Source organism: Meriones unguiculatus, chromosome 14 (genome assembly GCF_030254825.1).
Source record: "Meriones unguiculatus strain TT.TT164.6M chromosome 14, Bangor_MerUng_6.1, whole genome shotgun sequence".
NCBI lineage: Eukaryota > Metazoa > Chordata > Mammalia > Rodentia > Muridae > Meriones > Meriones unguiculatus.
Genome location: NC_083361.1, coordinates 3,189,483 through 3,202,089, shown reverse-complemented (window position 1 = coordinate 3,202,089; position 12,607 = coordinate 3,189,483). Strand labels below are relative to the sequence as shown.

The 12,607-nt window shown below is 44.7% G+C and overlaps 1 long non-coding RNA gene across 1 annotated transcript; it reads left to right on the top strand.

Annotated features, from left to right (window-relative positions):
• The first annotated feature begins 11 nt into the window (after positions 1-11).
• Positions 12-8,632, top strand: LOC132647104 (uncharacterized). Its single transcript, XR_009585375.1, has 2 exons — positions 12-648; positions 5,056-8,632. It is a non-coding gene; the product is annotated as an uncharacterized LOC132647104 (long non-coding RNA).
• The last annotated feature ends 3,975 nt before the right edge of the window (positions 8,633-12,607 follow it).

Genomic DNA, 12,607 nt, shown 5'->3' with positions numbered 1-12,607 from the left:
CAGTTTCTTACTTCCACCTGACAGATGGGACCGTCCGCCGTAGCTCCTCCAGGATACCGGAAGTTGCTATTTTACTTCCGGCGCGGTAGACCCTGGGAAATAAAGTCCGGATGTCCAGAACTCCAGGAAGCCCCCCCTCTGCAGTTCAAGGAGATCTTAGCAACATCAGAGGCCAGCCCATCTGGGAGCTGCGCCCAGAGGATTGTGGGAGTTCCCACGGGGTGCGCGCTCAAAGGGGCGGGGCCCTCCGGTGAGCCAAAGGAACTCCCGGGTTCTGCGCCTGTCCTGCTCTTTCTCTGGTGGAGCTTACAGACAAATTTAAGTTTTGAAGTTCCGAATGAAGTTAGAGCAGGTCGAGATGTAACTGACTTGATTACGCTTCGCCTGAGACCCACCGAGGAGGACTCCGCCTCCTGTGCTCGGGTAGGGACTGTGGTAGATTTGAGAAGACGGAACTGAAGAGCTGGTTGGTTCAAACGTGGGTAGTTTACATCAGAGACTTCAGAGTCAGATGTGCTGGACCTCCCAGGGTTCAGTGTCCCCGTATCCAGACGGGAAAATGTGAGTGAGGACCAGTCGATATGTATCACCAGAACTGTGTACATTACACAGTCATCTACCTCATGTTGCAGGATGAATGATTAGCAGGTAAAGTATCCTAAACACAAATGCATGCTTTTCTGTAGGAAAAACCTACGTTTGTTGTAACATGACACTATATAACTTTCAAAATAACTTTTGTGTTTCTTATATTTCTCTCTCTCTTTTTTATTTTTTTATTTTTTCGAGATAGGGTTTCTCTGTGTAACCCTGGCTGGCTGTCCTGGAACTCACTCTGTAGATCAGGCTGTCCTCGAACTCACAGAAATATACCTTCTGCTGCCTCCCCGAGTGCTGGGATTAGAGGTGTGTGTCACCACGCCTGGCTATTTCTTGTATTTTAAACAAAACTGTTTTTATTCCAGAATATGCTAGAAAACAAGTGTCAAGATAATAGACATTCCTGCTAAGACCACTGGTCATATTAAGTGTTTTGTAAACGATCTAAACGCCTAAAGTTTAGTCAGATTAGATTTGAAGTAAGTCAGCCCCAACTACGTATTAAAATGTTAAAGATAAGTTTTCTTGCATGTTAAAGTGGCCATCCTCAAAATACTCTTAACCACTGAGCCATCTCTCCAGCCCCCTCAAAAGAACACACAAGTCGATTTAAAATGAAGACAGATTGGGGGAGAAACAACATGGCCAGTGATAAAAAAGAGGGCAAATAAATCAAGTGGAAACAAACTTTGGTGGGTGTGGGTACCACCCATCTTTAATCCCAGCAATGGGGAGGCGCAGCCAGTCTGTGAGACTGAGGCCCCCTAGGACTATAGAGTGAAACCCTGCTTAAAACCTAAAATGAACTCAGAGCATACTTCTAATTGCACAGCTTCAAAACAGAGCGGTAAGGAATGACTGCCAAGTCCATCATCACATTCAAATGTTTTCAATCTCAGTGACTGATGGAATAAGGAGCAGTGTGGGGCTGCACCTTTCTCTGGCATTTATATCTTCCCAGAGTCCTCAGAATTTAACTTCTATTACATTTTCCCCTTTTAGTCTTAAAAAAAAAAAAGGCCTTTCCTTTAACATTAATAAACTATATACAATAATAATTATGAGAATTATCAGGTAAGGATTACACTCACAATGTCTACTTCATTTGTATTGGGCAACCTTGGAAAAAGAATTTCACTATCTATTCTATCCTGGTGAGTCCAAAGTTCTGTACCTAAATCACTTTCTGGTAACTTGCATTTATCAACCTAGAAACATCTTTTAGAGCCTAAAACATTTTCTTAGATCTTGTTTTTATTATTAATAAGGAAAATTGTAAAACTATAACAATCTACTCTTTAACCCCATCAGAGACTTGAGAAGTATAAATATATGGAGGCTAGAGGGATTGCTTAGAAGTCAAGAGTACTTACTGGTTGTTCAATTCCCAGCAATCACATGGTGGCTCATAACCATCTCTAGTGAGATCTGGTGCCCTCTTCTGGTGTGCAAGCACACATGCAGGCAGAAAACAGTATACATAATAAATAATGAATAGATTTAAAAATAAGATGTGAAGTATGAATATTACCTGAGAAAACAGGAAATACAGAGCAAGCAAAGCTTCTAAAACAATAGAAAAACTATAGAGGTTGCTGACTGCCTGGAGCATCATCAGAGGTTTCTCTGTGTCCTTGGGGCACCCAAGTCTTCAGCCTAAGGCCCAGAATATCTAACAGATTTATCTGTGAAGCAGGAATTTTGAAGGACTGTCCTACCTTGATTGTGCAAATTTGGACAGTCACTTTTTCAGTGTCCTGCTTGTCGACAGCTTGGACAATTTGCTGTCCGCAGTCAAGGTAAGGGCAGTGTTTTTGACCAGTGGCTGTTTTTCCATGTTTGAAGTAAACTCCCAAGTGGAGGTTCTTTGATCTCCATCATCTTCTTTGGAGTAGAATAGGCATGCTGCCAGGAGCAGATGTGTCCTTTGCAAGAAAAGCCTTTTATTATGAACACGTCTTTAAATGCCATATTCCCTAGATCTCTGAAGTGTTTGAAGACCGTCTATCTATCTATAGTATATTAGAAGAGAAGTTGCTTGTTTCTTGCATTCTACTGTCTGCTCAATTTTGGTAACATATAAAAGAGACTAAATAAAGCTTATTTCTGTAACTATATACATACAGGCAAAAAACACCCACACACATAAAACTGTTTTAAAAGAATTCAGCGGGGGTGGAAAAATGGCTCAGTGGTTAAGAGCATTGTCTGTTCTTCCAGAGGTCCTGAGTTCAATTCTCAGCAACCTCATGGTAGCTCACAACCATCTACCCTGAGATCTGATGCCCTCTTATGCTGGTGTACATACAGATAGAGCACTCATACACATAAAATAAATAAAATCTTTTTTAAAAAAGAATTTAGCTGTAAAAATAGAAATTACAGTGACAATTCTGTTTCATACAATCCAGAGAAATTCAAATGTCGCCTCCCTGTGTCTCCAGATGCTGGAGCTGGGCACAGTCACCAGTCACTGATGGATGGGGTTGACAGATGGGGTGGTGGGTGTGGCCATCCTCACTCCAACTGGGGATTCTAACTCTGTCTACTCTCCTTTTAGAAGACATGGTTTGTGGTTTGAAAGATAATGGCACCTATGGGCTCATAGAAAATGGCACTATTAGGAAGCGTGGCTGTGCTGGAACAGGTGCTGTTTTGCTGAAGAAAGTGTGTCACTGGGGGAGGGCTTTGCTCAGATCTCAAGCCAACCCAGTGGCTGATGATGGTCTCTTCCTGCTACCTGCAGATCCATATTTAAAACTCTCAGTTCCTTCTCCATCACCATGTCTTGTAAATCAGGGGCTTTTTCTATGGCCACCCTAGCTCCCAAATAATGCCACAGAGAACTATTCCATTTATTATTAAGCTCTAAGTGCTATAACTGGGCAGATACTCATCTATTCAAACCCAGCTATGCTGGCCTGGCCTACTTCCCAGCTATGTGTCTTATCACCTGCCATCTTAATCTTGCCCTGGCTGCTCCTGCGCCATTGGCATCCTCATCATGGTGACCCCCCTCTTTCCACCTGGGAACCCTCCTCCTGGGATTGCAAGTTCTGCCTTAGCTCTCCTCCCAGCTATAGGCTGTTCAGAGGTGACGGGGAACAATTTTTACACCACACTAATACAGGATATGCTTCAGTAATAATGACAATGCTCCCAACTGACTGCAGCCAGATCTCCGGAGACAGAGATCAGCATCTGAACACAGTGCACCAACCACTCTCCAGCAACGTCTTCCGCCTCCTACCATGACGGCAATGGACTAAGCCTCTGAACCTATACGCCAACCCCAATTAAATATTTCCCTTTATAATCTAGGTGTGGTAGCACACACCTCTCAAAGCATTGGAGAGGCAGAGGCAGGTGGATTTGAGTTTGAGGCCAGCCTGGTCTACACAGCGAGTTCTTTGACAGCCAGGGCTACATAGAGAAATCCAAAAAGAAAAGGAAAAAAAAAATTTAAAAAGTGTTGGGTTTTTTTTCCTTTATAAGAGTTGCCATGGTGATGGTATCTCTTGACAGAAATAGAAATAAGACACATGGATTGAGAGCACAGGAACAAATAACCAACTAAGCTGACTGTCTTGTGTTGGCCGGTATCCTGTGGATTCCATGTGCAGGAGTCCCACAGAGCACAGCAGCCTTTGGGCTGCAGTATTTCCTGGACAGTGTTGCATGCAAGCTTATCTTCTACTGTGAGGGGCTGGTCTGGTGCTGTGCTAATTTCTGGCCCTCAAGATCTGGTTGCTGCCCAGAGGAGAACAACAGCTTAACCAAGGCTATAAAAAAACTTTGGTATCGCCATAGGCTGGAATACCACCAGAGCTAAACTGTAACACTCCATGGAAAACCTTTTCTATAACCTATCTTAGCACATGGTGTTAGCATTCAGGCTAACAGCCTGTTTCTCGGTTACCTAGTAACTTATAATGTTATCATGTGTTGCTGGCCAGCTAGGCACACCTGGCAGGCACAGTTCAGCTGCACGGGAGCTATAAATGGACCCCTGCCTCTTACCTCTCTCTCGGGCTCTCTTGTTCTTACCCCTCTCTCCTGCTGTCTCCCCTTTTTCCATCGGGGCAACCCCCTATCATGTCTCTCTCTCTCTCTCTCTCTCTGCATCTCCATCCGATAACCTCTTAATATCTGTGGTGCACATTATTTTTAACACATGGGCCCCCACTGTAAAGTACTCTAGCTATCCCTGAGATAAACGGAACCCCCATTCTCTTTCTGGAAGCCAAGTTCCAGGACCCCAGCCAAGATCTAGGCCCCCATCTAACAGAGAACAGAGAAAGAAAGCTAGAAACAAATGTTTGTCTACTCAGATTTACTATAGATAGATAAATAATTATGCATTCTTTAAATGTATATAGAGTTAGAGGGTCTTCAAAACCCTCAGAGACCTACAGAAAATAGCATTTAAAGATTTTTATTTTGTTTTATTTTAAGGCTTTTCTGGCTATGAGACATGTCAGCTCCAGGCAGCATCCTATTCGACTTGTAAGAAGATGTTGAGCATCGAAGAACTTCCTTTAGAAAATGCCTTCGAGGGGCTGGAGAGATGGCTCAGTGGTTAAGAGCTCTGACTGCTCCTCCAGAGGTCCTGAGTTCAATCCCCAGCAACCACATGGTGGCTCACAACCATCTATACCTTCTACTGCTCTCTTCTGGCGTGCAGGTGTACATACAGATAGAACATTCGAAATAAATAAATAAAATCTTAAAAAAAAGATACCTGTTTAAAAAAAAAAAGAAAATGGCTTCGAAAGTGGCAAGCTGCCACTGAGCAAGGAAATGCCTTCGCTTCAACTGCAGACAGACTGCTGTCCAAAATAGATAAAATTTGGATGCAGGCAAAGTTGACTGCCAAGCTCTGCCAAGACAAGGTAAACAAGTCCTTCATAATTCCTGCTACACAGTTACGTCTATCAGATACACCTGGCCAGAATGCTGAAGATAGGTGCTCCAACATCATACAGGAATTTTGGGTGACTGTCTAGGCAGCCAGCTGTCTGTCAATTCTCTATCTTGAAAGCTGCTTGCTGGCACTTCCTACATACTAAGGTAATATTATTTCCTTCTCAAATCTATGATAGGGTTGAATAGTTTAGTGTCACAATTAGGCTTAAGTTGCTTAGGATTTAGAAAATGTTTTAAAGAGATATTTTTAGGTCTAAGTAGAATTTTTAGGTTGCTAAATACAAGTTATGAGAGAAAATCATTGGGGTACAGAACTCTGAACTCACCAAAACAGGACAGATAGTAGAGTGCTTACTCCTAAGTTGTCAATCACAACGATGGACCGGACATCGGTAATGTAATTATTGCATGATACTTTTCATAATTGTTTCACATTTGTTCTTACTGTACGGGATCTATTATTGTAAGACGAAGAGCCTTTTTATTGAGACAAAAGAGGAATTGTTGGAGGTTGGTCTGATGCTATGTAGTCTAATGCTAACTGCTGGCCCTGAGATCTGCCCAGAGGAGCACATTCGCACATACACCTGCCTTTGTTGTGTAAATCTTGCTCTACCTGATTTAAGTTGATTGGTTAATAGAGTTGCCGAAGCCTGTGACTGAGCAGAAGGGAGGCAGAGGGAGCCTAGGTTCCCAGGCTTGGGGTCTGAGAAGGATGAGGCTGTCCAACAAACAGTGAACGTCAGCGTGTCCTTGAAGAGCAAACCTGCAACTTTCTTTTCAATCATGATGTTATCAGGAGAGAGGGTTCGGCAGTTAAAAGCACTTGCTGATCTTCCAACAGACCCGAGAAGGACCCGCGTTTAGCTCCCAGGACCTGTGCTGGGCAGTTGACAACCAGCCACCTGTAACCGCAGCTCTAGGGCACTCCTCCTGCCTGCCGAGCTGCTGCACGTGTGCACACACAGGGTGGGGATCACGAATAAAAGTAAAATCATTCTAAAATGAAATTACCTCTCTAGTCTGCGCTAGAGGGTTTCCCCAGCCGAACCCCACTGCCTTGGAGAGAGGGATAACCACCTACAAGGTGGACATGACCACGGGCTGCACTGTGAGCTAGGCATTCTGTTCCCATGCTACCGACCTGTAGGTTGCTGAAGGGAGATCCCTTATTAGACCACCAGATTTGATCAGTTTGCCCTGGGAAATTATAGAGACTTCGTGGTATATTTTGTGAAAGCAAACACACTCCACCCAGGCAGCATTTTAAAATTAAACGGTTTACTTACCTCGTGTCGGTTCCCCTGCTCCGGCGGAAGCAGACCACACCACTGGGCTGCTAGGGGAGCGCTTTACCGGCACAGCTGAGGCCTCTGACAGAGCCAGCGCCGTCTTCCAGGTGAGGAACCAGACCCTCCTATGGCATCTTGAGAACCCAAGCTGTCTGACTGGAGAGAGAGACAACGTCTTTGAGTCAGAACAACACGAATAAGCTACTGTGATTACCTGATCCCCTTAAAATGGGCGAGATAAATGTTTACTGGTTGGACCAATGGGAGTCTTCACTTTTAAATCTAGAAATCTGCTGCTGCATATAATGGTCACCAGGGGGCAACAGGAGTCCAAGGATAAAAGCAAAGAGAACCGTGTTCTTTGCCCCTAAGTGTGCGTTCACAAACCCATCTCCATCCCATTACAGATATCTTGAAGCAGAAAGGAGGAGCAGGAGGGGAGGAAGAAGAGCAGATGGTCAAGGTTGCCTGTCCCCACCAGTCCCTTTCCCACCCCCATCCTCCATTCCTGAAAGTGAGAAAAAAAGGAGGAAATGGGATTAACAACGTTCTAATGTTTTTCATTGTTCCTAGAACCAGACAACTCTGCTATGAATTTTTTTTTGTAAGTTCAGTAGGAAAATCATGGGGAAAATGAAAACAAATTAAAAATAACAAACGAGGTAGGTCTGCCAGGCATTAAAGCAATATAAACGGGGCAGTGATGGCTGAGCAGATGAAGGAGCTTGCAGCCAAGCCAGACAGCTTTGGCACATGGAGGAGGAAAAGCACAAGCCAGGAAGCTGTCCTCTGAGCTCCACACATGGGATAAGGCACATATACACACACATAGAGAGAGAAACACATAGACACACACAGAGAAACACAGAGATACACACACAGATACAGAGAGAAACACATAGACACACACAGAGGAACACAGAGAGAGAAACACATAGACACACACAGAGAAACAGATACACACACACAGATACACACAGAGAGAAACAGAGATACACACACACACAGAGAAAAACTCATAGACACACAGAGAAACACAGAGACACACACACACACAGATACACACAGAGAGAAACACATAGACACACACAGAGGAACACAGAGAGAGAAACACATAGACACACACAGAGAAACAGATGAACACAGAGAGAGAAACAGAGATACACTGAGAGAGAGAGAAACACAGACACACAGAGGAACACAGAGATACACAGAGAGAGAGAGAAACACATAGACACACACAGAGGAACACAGAGATACACAGAGAGAGAGAGAAACAGACACACAATGAGAAACAGAGATACACACACAGAAACACAGAGATACACAATGAGAAACAGAGATACACACACAGAGAAACACATAGACACACAATGAGAAACAGAGATACACACACACAGAGGAAGGGAGAGAGAGTGGGAGAGAGAGGGGGAGAGATACCGACTTCTAAAAAGAGGAGCCAGACATGGTGGTGCACACCCACCTATAATTTCAGCACTCATAGGAGGAGGCAACAGAATCAGAAGTTTGAGGCCAGCCTGGCCTAAGTGGACACTGTCTATAAAAAAAAAACCCTCAAACAATAACAATAGTAGTAGCAAATTTAAAGTAAATGAAGGGAATCAGGAAGAAACCTGTGAAAAGTAGGCAAGATCGCTGGGAGGTGGTGGCACTAACCTTTAATCCCTTTAATCTCAGCAATTGGGAGGCAGAGATAGGTGGATCTCCAAATCCGAGGCAAGCCTGGTCTATAATTGAGTTCCAGGACAGCCAGGGCTACACAAGAAAACCCCAACTGAAAACGGGGGGGGGGGATATACATGACAATTCACACACAAAGATATGTAAATATTCTGTGTAAGTACATATTTTTTTGTGATGAAAGAATCATCTGATTAGCTGGGCATGGAAGTGTCTGCAATCCTAGCATCCCAGATCTAGGAAGATTGAGGCAGGAGAGCCCTGAGTTAAGGGCAATTCTGAGATACAGAGACTTGGAAAGGAAAGGAAGAGAAATAGGGAGAAAGAAAAGAAATGGCTCAGCATTTAAGCGTGGGCAGTGCTCTTACAGAGGACCCCAGTTGGGTTCTGAGCACTCATACTGAATGGCTCACAACTGCCTGTCACTGTCACTTCATCTCCTGGAGATCCAGTGCCATCTTCTAGACTCTGTAGTCACCTGCACTCATGTGCAGTGACCACGCACAAATAAACACACACGCACACATAATTTAAAAATATTTTTAAAGGAGGAAGGCAGTTGATGTTGCAGTTGTATGCCTTTAATCTTAGGCAGATGTCTGTGGGTTCAAGGTCAGTCTACACCACAGGGGGAATTCCAGGCCAGCCAGGGCTACACAGTGAGACACTGTCTCAAAGGGGGGGGGGGGGAGAGGAAGAAGGAAGGAAAGAAGGTAAAGATTTCCCTGAGATCCCATTTGTCTTGTCACCTGAACCCAGAATGATACTGCTGGCAAAGCCATGGGGAAGGGACACTCCATTGCTTATTCCCTGCCTCCACAGAGAGAAGAAACACTGTGGTCAGAGGCAGGGCTCGGGATTGGACCAGAAGCCTAGAATCCAGCAGTGAGGAGTATGGATGTGGGTTACTGATAGAGCCCCTGCCCAGAGTCCCCCAGTGAGGGGCTGGGGTGTGGCTCAGTGGTAGAGCCCCTGCCTAGAATCCCCCAGTGAGGGGCTGGGGTGTGGCTCAGTGGCAGAGCACCCTCCTATAATCTCCCAGGAAGGGGCTAGGGATATGGTATGAGCAAGGCTCCAAATTCTATCCCCTACACAAATACATAGAAGAGGAGTCTGAGGATACTATGAGGGAAGTCTGTCCCTAGTTAATTTTAGTGGAAAGAAGAGTTGAGGCTGGGTGAGCTAACAGGAATGTCTGGGTGGCTGGCAAATTCTATTTTTGACTTGGCCGTTGTTCTAAGTGGTTCACCTTAAAAATAACACAATTTGGTTTTTTGCTGAATTTCAGGAATTACTATTTTAAGAACTTCCTTGGTTTGCTTTAACATAGAAAGACAGTGCTTAAGTTGGCTTTTTATCTTTTTTATCTTTTTGTAATTTATTTTTATTTTATATGCAATGGTGTTTTGCCTGCATTTATGTTTGTATGAGGGTGTCTGATACCCTGGAACTGTAGTTAAAGAGAGTTGTGAGCAGCTGTGTAGGTGCTGGAAATTGTCCAACGGCCCCTCGAAGAGCAACCAGTGCTCTTAACGACTGGGCCATCTCTCCAGACTCTTAAGTTGTTTTGTTAAAAGGAAGATTTTTTTTCTCTCTCTTGAGTCAGGTTTAATGAGTTTAAGTTGGCCTGGGTATAGTTAGCCTGAGTATAACTCCATTTTGAAATAAAGAGCCATCTTGACTGGGAGCTGAATTCAGGTATCAGAAAATATCACAGAGTGTACACTTGGCAGAAAACAAAGTTAACTCTCCTAGCAACGGCTTCCAGGAAATATCACAGAATAAATACTTCATAGAAAATGGAGACAATCTCCCTGGCAATAATCAATGAGAATCGGTTGGGAATCGGGTGGGAAAATTCTCCCCAATGTTTCAGATATAGTTCAGAAGAATAGCAATTGTGATTGTATGCCTTAGCAATTGTAATTCAGAGAAGGTCACCTTGCCCCTCTAACTTTTACCTAATCCTGTAATGTCAAGGCATGTGCCCCCCTCGTTTGCTATCATGGAAACATGTGACCCCTGCTTGCTGCCATGGCAACCCCCTGCTCACAGACTTTCCCTTTAAAATCTTTGCTCACTCAGGGTTCGGGGTCCCACTTCTCTGCTGCTGTGTCAGTGAGACTTGGGTCCCGAGTTCAATCTCTCTCATAATACAGCGCTCTTGCTCTTGCATTGAGTGGTCTCCTGGTGGTCTCTGAGGGTCCCGTGAACCTGGATTACAAGGTGTAGAGGAATTTTAATTCAGAATATGGCTGCTCTGGCAAGAAATCACATCCAAAGACCTTCTAGGTCTGTGTGATCCAGCTGGAATATAGACTTGCCTTTAATCTCAGGAGACAGAGGCAAGCAGATCTTTGAGTTCAAGGCCAGCCTAGTATAGAGCAAGTTTCAGGTAAAGAAAAGTTTAGGTCCAGGTGTGGTGGTGCACACCTTTAATGCTAGCACTTAGGTAGACAGAGGCATGCAGACCTCTGAGTTCTAGTCAGGGCTGTTCAGGCAGTTAGGTTGAGCCAGTGAGTTGAGAGGCTGTGAGGTGGAGTTGAGCCCATGGCAGATGAGTTTGTGGACTTCAGAGGCAGCTTACCAGGAGAGTCTTACAGAGAGAGGTTGAAGAGAGAGCAAGCTAGACACCAGTGAATACAGAACGAGACAAAGAATGAGAAGAAGCCAGAAGGTTAGAATATATTGCCAAAGTTAGTATGAAGCCACGCAGAGCAATTCAATCAGAAGCTGAGAGAAGCCAATTTGAATCAATCAGCTTGGTGACAAATTTTGAGCCAGAACAGCTGAGTTGCACCAGCCAGCCAGAGTTCTGAAAGAACTAGAAAATGTGAGCTTATTTAGCAGTAACTCTCAGAGGCTGAAGACCTTCTAGGCCCAGGTTAGATTGTACAAAGGATAGAAGCTGCCAGAACTAAGCCTAGGTTAGCAGGCAGAGGCAGTAAGCCTCCAAGACAATTAAATCAGGCAAATAAAAGTTATTTTAACAGTCAGGATCTCATTCATACACCAGCTTAGGCTAATCTGGAGCTCACTATGTAGTCCAGGCTAGCGTCTAATTTGAAGCAAATCTCCTGCCTCAGCCCGGGAAGTGCTGGGATTACAGGTGTGAGACACCAGCTCCAGCACCCGTAAACCAAAATCAAGCAGCCCTCCAAGTGGACACACTGCAAAGAGAAATGCAGGGGCGTCAGCGAGATGCAGCCACGGCCTGGGCTGCTCAAGTCCAAGTGAGGCACCACTTCACTTACTGTACCGATCTACTTCGTAATAGATCAGGAGCAAGGATTTGTTGCTAGGAAGCGCTCTTCACCGCAAGCCATCTCTCCAGCCTGCAGTGTAGGTTGGAATTCAGTCATATTTACTTTCTGAGATCTTTTCACATTCCACCCATTTTCCCAAAATGGCATGGTTTCTCTTCTTCTTTGTGCCTGAAAAAAAAAAAGCCATGCTGTATATTTTGCACATTTTCTTTATCCATTCCTCCTATGACAAGGATACCATATGGCTCCATGATTTGGCTTTCGTGTATACCTCATCATCCTTCAACCTCCGTGTTTGTTTCCTCTTTCTTTCTTCCTTTCTTTTTTTATTTTTTGATCTCCCCTACTCCTCTGCACCATCTCTCTTTTGGCAGGATTTCATGTCTCAAGCATCAAGCTGCCTGTGTAACCAACAATGACTTTGAACTTCTGATCCTTGGGCCTCCACACCACGGACTGCTAAGGTCCCTGTGCCTACTGGAAAAGTACACTCATGCCAGAGAGCATCTCTCTCCCTCCTGCCCTCCCTAACACCTGCTGTTCTTTCGTCTTCCTCTCCTCCCCCTCAGCACACCCCTCAGGGCTTTAACTCATCCAAGGCTTCACATTATGCCAAAACAGTTCAGAAAGTCTGGGGCCCCCGAAGCTCACTGCCTGTCCTCAGATTCATCCTCAAGCATGAAGCAAAGGCTGGAGATGTGGCTTTGTGTATGAGCACTTCGCTCGCATACAGTAAGCCAGCTCCAGCACCCGAAAACCAAGAGCAAACAGCCCTCAGAGTGGACTACAAAGAAACACAGTGAGATGCAGCCACAGCCTGGG